The sequence below is a fragment of the Rhinopithecus bieti genome, unplaced genomic scaffold (genome assembly GCF_001698545.2).
Source record: "Rhinopithecus bieti isolate Rb0 unplaced genomic scaffold, ASM169854v2 scaffold_15133, whole genome shotgun sequence".
NCBI lineage: Eukaryota > Metazoa > Chordata > Mammalia > Primates > Cercopithecidae > Rhinopithecus > Rhinopithecus bieti.
Window position 1 is genome coordinate 2172932 of NW_016808815.1, and position 7092 is coordinate 2180023.

Genomic DNA, 7092 nt, shown 5'->3' on the forward strand with positions numbered 1-7092 from the left:
ATTTTAGTTATGTTTATGATTAGTTATGTTTTTTGAAACACAAACCATATATGTAATACTTCAGTGAAATAAACACCCATGAGCCCATCTCCTGGCCCAAAAACATTCTTTTTTTTTTTTTTTTTGAGACAAGAGTCTTGCTTTGCCGCTGATGCTAGAGTGAGGTGGCATAATTTTGCCTCACTGCAACCTCCACCTCCCAGTTCAAGCGATTCTCCTGCCTCAGCCTCCCAAGTAGCTGGGACTACAGGCATGCATCACCATGCTTGGCTAATTTTTGTATTTTTAGTGGAGACAGCCTTCGCCATGTTGGCCAGGCTGGTCTCGAACTCCTGATGTTCGGTGATCTACCCACTTTAATCTCCAAACTGCTGGGATTACATGCGTGAGCCACCATGCCTAGCTTAAAAAAAATTCTTTTGATAAATTATGTGCCACACCTAGACCATCTATTTCCTTGCCTTCCCATTCCTAAAAGTATCCATTGCCCTAAATGTTGTGCTTATTATTCCCTTGCTTTACTCACACACACACACACTCACACATATACACACACGCAATTGGTGATAGATAGATAGAGACAGATAATATATTGTGTAGTTTTGTTTATTTTTGAACTCTATAGAAATCTTATCATATTTTAAGTGGTTTTCTAAGTTTTCCTTTTTTCCCTGAATATTATGTGTTCAAGATTCTTCCATGTAATTGCACTTGGCTATAGTTTATTCATTTTCACATTTCTACATTTTATTATGTGAACATACCACAATTCACTCATTCTCTTGTCACCATGTATGTGAGTATATATCTATCAGACCTACATATGTTTGTGTTTATCTGTCTATACTTATATATCTATAGACAGATACAGATATATAGTTTGTAGTTCTTTTCCCCTATAAACAGGGCTGCTAAAACCATCTTCTTTCCACATATGTCCTGATGCTTGTATACAAGAGTTTCTCTTATATATATGCCTGAAAAGGATTTGTGAGCTAAGCTTTGCTAAAGACTATTTTCTTAAATGATTGTCCCAATTTAGACTCCTACCAGCAATGAATTCTCACTGATGACAACTGGAACTAGAAACGTATAGCCAGTTATAAGCACCTAGCTAAAACTTGGGATCCCATTAATGTGCCAGTTTCCTAAACTTCTTTGAGTTTAGAGGACTCCCCACCCTTCTTCTCTACTCCCAGTTAACCAGCTGACTTCTATAATAACAGGATGCTTCTTCTCTGTAAAAAGGACATTATTGCCCTGCTAATTAATTTTGTTAAAACAGGGAGAGTTGCCACTCAAAAACTACTAGAAAAAAAAATTCTTAACCAAAAGGACATAAATTTAAAGCAGAATCAATTGCAAGTCTGTCTTCTTAGTAAACTAGAAAGTGAAAATAGGCATTACAAACCCACAAAGAGATGAAGGGAGGAGTCGTTTTCCTCTTCCCTTTCCCAGGCTGGTAAATGGCTTAGGTTTAGAAACTTCTGAGGCCAAAAGGGAAGAAGCAGAGGGATATGTGTTCTTCAGGCTTAAGATAAAGATGTATAAAGAATTTAGTAGACCAGCCTAGGCAACATGGCGAAACCCCGTCTCTACAAAAAATACACAAATTAGCCGGGCGTGGTGGTGCGCACCCGTAGTCCCAGGTACTAGTGGGGCTGAGACGGGAGAATCACTTGAGCCAGGGAGGTCGAGGCTGCAGCGAGCCGCAATTGCACCACTGCACTCTAGCCTGACACAGTGAGACCCTGTCTCAAGAAAAAAAAAAAAAAGAGGCCGGGCGCAGTGGCTCATGCCTGTAATCCCAGCACTTTGGGAGGCTGAGGCGGGTGGATCACGAGTTCAAGAGATCCAGACCATCCTGGCCAGTATGGTGAAACCCCGTCCCTATTGAATACTAAAATTAGCTGGGCGTGGTGGAGGGCGCCTATAGTCTCAGCTACTCGGGAGGCTGAGGCAGGAGAATTGCTTGAACCTGGGAGGCGGAGCTTGCAGTGAGCCGAGATTGCGCCACTGCACTCCAGTCTGGCGACAGAGCGAGACTCTGTCCCTCGACTCCCCCACAAAAAAAGTCTAGTACACTCTGGTTTCTCATCAGATTATATCAAATTTTCACCTTTTCCTAAAGATTTATGTGGAGAGGAACAATTCTGAGTCTTAACCCAATTTTTTGAGGCCTTGAATCTTCAAGGCGGTTTTATTTTATTATTATTTTTTGAGACGGAGTCTCCCTTTGTGGCCCAGACTGGAGTGCAGTGGCGCAATCTCGGCTCACTGCAACCGCCACTGCCTGGGTCCAAGCAATTCTTCTGCCTCAGCCTCCCAAGTAGCTGGGTTACAGTCATGCACCACCACACCCAGCTAATTTTTGTATTTTTAGTAGAGATGGGATTTCACCATGTTGGCCAGGCTGTTCTCGAAATCCTGACCTCAGGTGATTTGCCCACCTCGGCCTCCCAAAGTTCTATGATTACAGGCATGAGCCACTGCGATTCAGGGCTAATTTAAAAAGAAAAAGAATTTAGCTGAGATTTAGCCCACCTCTCTGTGCCTAGAATTAGAATGCAGTAATATACACCAGAAGATCCTCACCGAGTTTAGCTGCTTCAGAAAGACTAGAAAGTGCCCTTTCACCATCAGTCATGGTTCACAACACAACACTAAAAAAATCACTACCTCGCTGGCACCCCGTTGGGGACCATGAGAATGGGTCTGTAGTCTCATCTTTCTCTGTGCAGCTGCACTGTTCCCTACTAGTCCTGTGTCAGAGAAGTTTCCTCTGTTGGTGTAAACACTGGTAGGAGCCATTAAAGTAATTATGGTCAATACACAGAGTGTATGGGGCACAGCTGTGCAACCTGATAATCAGAAGAGGTACCAGACATGGCAAGGGAAGAACTGGGTTTGAGCCCTGGTTCTGTCACTTACCAGCGAGGCTGCAGGTCCCAGACATGGTAAAAGCAGAGCACTTTTGGTGATATAACAGCTATCATGGTGTGTGTTTACTCCTGTTCTCAAGCACCATAAAAGCTCTCGAGGTCAGGTGCGGTGGCTCACGCCTGTAATCCTAGCACTTTGGGATGCCGTGGCGGCCGGATCAAATGAGGTCAGATGTTAAAGATGAGCCTGGCCAACATGGTGAAACCCTGTCTCTACTAAAAATACAAAAATTAGCCAGGCGTGGTTGTACACGCCTGTAGTTCCAGCTACTCGGGAGGCTGAGGCAGGAGAATTGCTTGAACCTGGGAGGCAGAGGTTGCAGTGAGCCAAGATTGCGCCACTGCACTCCAACCTGGGCGACAAAGTAAGACTCTTGTCTCAAAAAAAAAAAAAAAAAAAGCTCTCAAGAGCCATAGGACATAAGGCCATTGTTATCACATTCTTCTTCTCATCCTCACTCCGTATAAGGAAACAAAGTCAGACAGAATGGTTAAAAACCTTTGGTTAGAGTCAGGTAGAACCGGTTTGAAAACCTCCACCTCTATCTTTTCCTAGCTGTATGACCTTAAATATGCTACTTAGCCTCTCTGAGTCTCTGTTTCTTCATCTGTAAGACGAGGGTAGTTAAGAAAGCAAGACCTAGGCTTTTTGTTTTGTTTTGTTTTTTTGTTTTGATACGGAGTCTCGCTCTTGTCACCCAGGCTATAGTGCAATGGCGCAATCTTGGCTTACTGCAACCTCTGCCTCCCAGATTCAAGCGATTCTCCTTCCTCAGCCTCCCTAGTAGCTGGGATTACAGGCATGTGAAACCACGTCAGGCTAATTTTAGTATTTTTAGTAGCGATGGGGTTTCACCATGTTGGCTAGGCTGGTCTCAAACTCCTGACCTCAGGTGATCCGCCCACCTTGGCCTCCCAAAGTGCTGGGATTACAGGCATGAGCCACCATGCCAGGCTGAGCATGTATTAAAACCAGGACTGTCCCAAGCACATTACATAGATTCCCTGGGATAAATTTCACAGTAACCTTACTTGTAAGTAAAATTATTATCCACAATTTACAGAAGAAGAAACTGAGAGATTAAGTTATTTGTTCAGGTTTACAGAGCTAGGAGATATAGGGTCACAGATAGAACTCAGGGGCAATAATACCACCTCACATCATTATGTGAGGTTTAAATAATCAACTGTGATAACATGTGGAAGTGAATAGATGACAACAGTGGCACAAAGAATGGGAGGTGACGTAAAGGGAATTATCCTTCTTCCAGCATACATAAAGTGGTATAATATTAACCCAAAGTAGACTGTGATAAATTAAAAATTTATATTGTAATCCCCACAGCAACCACTAAAAAAAAAATCTACAAAAGTATATCATATAATCAGGCCAGCCGCAGTGGCTCATACCTGTAATTCCAACACTTTAGGAGGCTGACTCAGGAGGTTCAGCCCAGGAGTTTGAGACCAGCCTTGCCAACATAGCAAGACTCCTGTCTCTACAAAAATTAAAATTAAAATTAAAAAAAATTAAAACCCCCCCACACACAACGAAAAAAAAATATATAATCACATTATAAAGAGATGATAGACGAAATAAAGTTAAATAATAAAAATATTCAATACAAAAGAAAGTAAGCAAGCAAGAACAAAGGAACAGAAAATAAATGGGATCAATAGAAAACAAATAGCAAAATGGCAGACTTAAACCTAGCTATATCAGGAGTTACTAAATTGGACTAAACACTAAAAAGGCAGAGATTGTCAAACTAGATTAATAAGCCATCCCCAGCTATATGCTGCTTAAAGCAACATACTTTAAATAGAGACACACAGACAAGTGGGACCGGTTGCAAGTGAAAATACAAATGACACATATAAGTGAAAATATAAATAGACACACTCACAATTATAATTGGAGATTTCCCTTACACTAATATATAGACCACGAAGACAAAAGAAGTCCCTCAAAATATAAAATATTTAAACAATATTATCAGCCAACTAGATATAACTGATATTTGTCAGCCACTGCATTTTATAGCTGCAAAGTATACATTCTTCCAAGTGCAAATTCAGTCAAGATGGACTCCATGTTGGGCCACAAAACAAGTCTCAGTAAATTTCAAAGAGTATCTATTGCAAGTAATTATTATTAAAATGAGAGTGAGGTTAACTATTTGTCTCATAATCTCTGGTTCTATGATTCCTCCTACTCAAATGTGAGGATTTTTTTTTCTTTTTCCTTTTTTTTTTGAGATGGAGTTTCGCTTTTTGTTTTGCTTTTGTTTTTTTTTGAAACAGAGTCTTGCTCTTGTTGCCCAGGCTGGAGTGCAATGGCGTGATCTCAGCTCATCGCAACCTCCGCTTCCTGGGTTCAAGCAATTCTCCTGCCTCAGCCTCCCGAGTAGCTGGGATTACAGGCATGTGCCACCACACCCCGCTAATTTTGTATTTTTAGTAGAGATGGAGTTTCTCCTTGTTGGTCAGACTGGTCTCGAACTCCCACCTTGGCCTCCCAAAGTGCTGGGATTACAGGCATGAGCCAGCGTGCCCAGGCTTCCTTTCTTTTTTTAAAAAAATAATTGAGATGGGGGGGGGGGTCTCACTATGTTGACCAGGCTGGTCTTGAACTCATGGCCTCAAGTGATCCTCTCACTTTAGCCACCCAAAGTAATGAGATTATAGGCGTGAGCTACCGCACCCAGCCAAACATGAGGAGTTTTCTAGCACCTTCTCCCCAGTCTGCTAACAATCTTTATTACTTGCTTATTGGAGTTTCCAAAGATCTTACCAAGATTAAGACACGATTCTTTAGTCACTCAACAATTAAATTATTTAAGAAGAAATTGTGAAGAATGATAAGAGCTTGAACTTGATCTCCCTTTTTGGGTTCTGCAGTTCTCTATTCTCAGAAAACACAGTCTTCCACCTGAAGCGTGTCCCCATATGATTTGTATGCCAGCACATGTGTTGCTTAAGATTTTCTAAAATAATCTCCATTGCCACTGAAGACAATGAACTTCTGCAAAAGTGAATCTGTCAATCAGGGATCCTCTCTTCAGAGCCCTTAGCTTATTACTCAGCTCATTTCTGGAGTTGAGGGAAACACTGGTGTCCATATATTAAATAAATATACTGCAGGGGCTCCCAAATTGGAGTTCACTGGCCCTACTGGGAGGGTTTGCCTGAAAATGTGTGCTGATGGCATTTTCCTGGGAAAATAACTGCCAGCTTTCATCAGACTCTCAAGAAATAGGAGTTTTGACTTCTCAAATGCTAAAAATCTATTGCATTATCTTTTCCAGTTGCCAAAACAACTTCACATCTTAACTCTACAGAGAACTCTAAAGCTGCATTTCTGTTTTCTCATCTGTAATGTAGGGTTGTATCCAATAGGCCGTATGCAGTGTCTCACACCTGTATTCCCAGTACTCTGGGAGGCCGAGGCAGGAGGATGGCTTGAGCCCAGGAGTTCGAGACCAGCCTGGGCAACACGGTGAGACCTCATCTCTACAAAAAATTTAAAAATTAGCTCAGCATGGTGGCACCTGCCTGCAGTCCCAGCTACTTGGGAGGTTGAGGCAGGAGGATCATTTGAGCCTAAGCCTAAGAGGTTGAGGCTTTAGGAAGCTATGATTTCACCACTGCACTCTAGCCTGGGTGACAGAGTGAGAGCCTACCTCAAAAAAAAAAAAAAAAAAAAAATCAACACACTCATTGACTTCACTGAGGAAGTTCTAGGCAGCAATCCTAGCTTCCACTCAACACTTTTGCAAGGTTTGTTTATTAATATCCTGTATAATCAAACTCTAGAGACAATAGTTGGGGAAATGCTAGCTTAGACAGTTCACTTGTTGGCCGGGCGCAGTGGCTCATGCCTGTAATCCCAGCACTTTGGGAGGCCGAGGCGGGCAGATCACTTGAGGTCAGGAGTTCGAGACCAGCCTGGCCAACATGGTGAAACCCCATCTCTGCTGAAAATAGAAAAATTAGCCAGGCGTGGTGGCAGGCGCCTGTAATCACAGCTACTTGGGAAGCTGAGGCATGAGAATCACTTAAGCCTGGGAGGTGGAGGTTGCAGTGAGCTGATATGATGTCACTGCACTCCAGCCTGGGCGATAGAGCAAGGCTCACTCTCAAAAAAAAA